Source organism: Mastomys coucha, unplaced genomic scaffold (assembly GCF_008632895.1).
Source record: "Mastomys coucha isolate ucsf_1 unplaced genomic scaffold, UCSF_Mcou_1 pScaffold22, whole genome shotgun sequence".
NCBI classification, from domain to species: Eukaryota; Metazoa; Chordata; class Mammalia; order Rodentia; family Muridae; genus Mastomys; species Mastomys coucha.
Window position 1 is genome coordinate 115816854 of NW_022196905.1, and position 1656 is coordinate 115818509.

General features: G+C 63.5%; 1 protein-coding gene across 2 annotated transcripts in view; it reads right to left on the reverse strand.

Annotated features, from left to right (window-relative positions):
• Tctn1 (tectonic family member 1) overlaps nt 1-179 on the reverse strand; it is a 31141-nt gene extending 30962 nt beyond the window's left edge. For both annotated transcript variants that reach the window (XM_031337761.1, XM_031337763.1), the window contains exon 1: nt 64-179. The gene's annotated coding sequence lies outside the window, so the exon portion shown is untranslated. The remainder of the gene's footprint in view (nt 1-63) is intronic.
• Between the last annotated feature and the right edge of the window lie 1477 nt (nt 180-1656).

The window sequence follows — 1656 nt, forward strand, 5'->3', positions numbered from 1 at the left end:
GGGGGGGACCAAAACAGGACACCCACCCTTATCCACCACCCCCCAAAAAAAAACCCAGTCTACCGGTCATTTTCAATAATTTACAGTCCTCTGGGAAATCTAACTCCTGGATCTCAGGTAGTTAGGTCCAAAGCGACCATAACTGCCTAACTACGACTTCCAGGAGACACTGCGCTCACACCCCTTGCGCACGCTGTATTCCAGAGACTACAGACCCGTACGAGTCCGAAGGGGCGGGGCTTGGACCTGAGCTGCGAACAGGGGGCGGGGCCCGAGGGGGCGGGGCCTAGGAGGGGCGGGGCTGCCGGCGGGACCGGGAACACGCTAGTGGAGCGGAAGATGGCGGCGCCGGCGGCTGCAGCCGGTACCCCAGTTTGGTTGAGGCGGAGGCCGCCGGCTCTGACCTTGCTCTGGCTCCAGTGCGTGCGGTAGAACGTGTGCGAGGCCCTGTGCGGCGGGCAGGGGCGGCCGTGGCCAGTGGCGCGCCCCCTGAGGAACGCCCCGGCGGCGCTGCTGCGGCTGAGGAGAGAGCCAGCTCCGGACCTCGGCGCCCCGGGCCCCGCGCCTCCTGGGGGGCAGGGAGGCGGGGGCGGCGACGTTCTCGGTCTTGTCATATGGGCGGCTGGTGGTCCGCGCCGTGCTCGGCAGCCTGTCGCAGACCGATCCCAGGGCGGGCGGCGGCGGCGGCGGCGACTACGGGCTAGTGATGGCTGGCTGCGGCTTCGGCAAGGACTTCCCTAAGGGCTTGCTCTAGAAGGGCGCGTGCTACGGGGACGACGCGTGTTTCGTGGCTCGCCACCGCTCGGCCGACGTGCAGGGTGAGTCCCCCGGCCCCAAGTCCGCCTCTTGGGGACTCCGGAGTGCGAGGCTTCCCTGCTTCCTCCGCTGAGCGCAGCGCCCTGCCGAGCGCCCCGAGACGCGTTTTCTGCCTCACGATACCCCCACTTTAGAAATGGGGAAACTGAGGGACAGAGCGGTGGAGCCACGTGCCCAAGGTCACCACCGCCTTGGGAATGTGTCCAGTCTGTTCCGGTGCAGAACCGCGCTCTTCTTAGTCACAGCCCCCACGCGACTTGGGGCTTGTCCTCGTCGCTCGGCGACACCTGCTAGCTGCTAACGTCGCTTTGCCTCGCTCCCTCCTCCCTCTGCGCTCCTCGGGAATCCCCGCTTCTTGGCGAGCTCCTGACGCCACGGCCGGCCCCGGCTGCGGGATCCGGAGCAGACCCGAAGACAGACGGCGGGAGCCCCCAGGCCCCGTCGTGGGTTTTTCCCCCCGCTGCCTGGACCGTCCCTGGATTTCCATCCTTTTCAGGAAGGGCCATGGGGTTGAGGGTGGACTGCTGGCCTAGTTAGAAATTCTAGCAGTGCTTTCTCACAAATCCAGCTTGTCTATTTGAGGTCACTTGGGGTGGCAGAAGGTCTCCTTGACCCAAAATAGAATGGCTGGACCTGCTTGTAGGCTGCAGCCAAAAAAGCTTTGAGACTCGGTCACAGCTTTTTAGGCCACAGGTGATTCCTAAGATCTATCCCAGTTACTCCTTGGGGAAGCAGAGATAGAGAGCCTAAACAATGCACAAGCTGTCAGACCTAGGGTATGCCCTTGGAGAGTTTGTGTATGCCACTAAAGGTCTTTCTGTTCGCGAAGCTCTTCCTTTG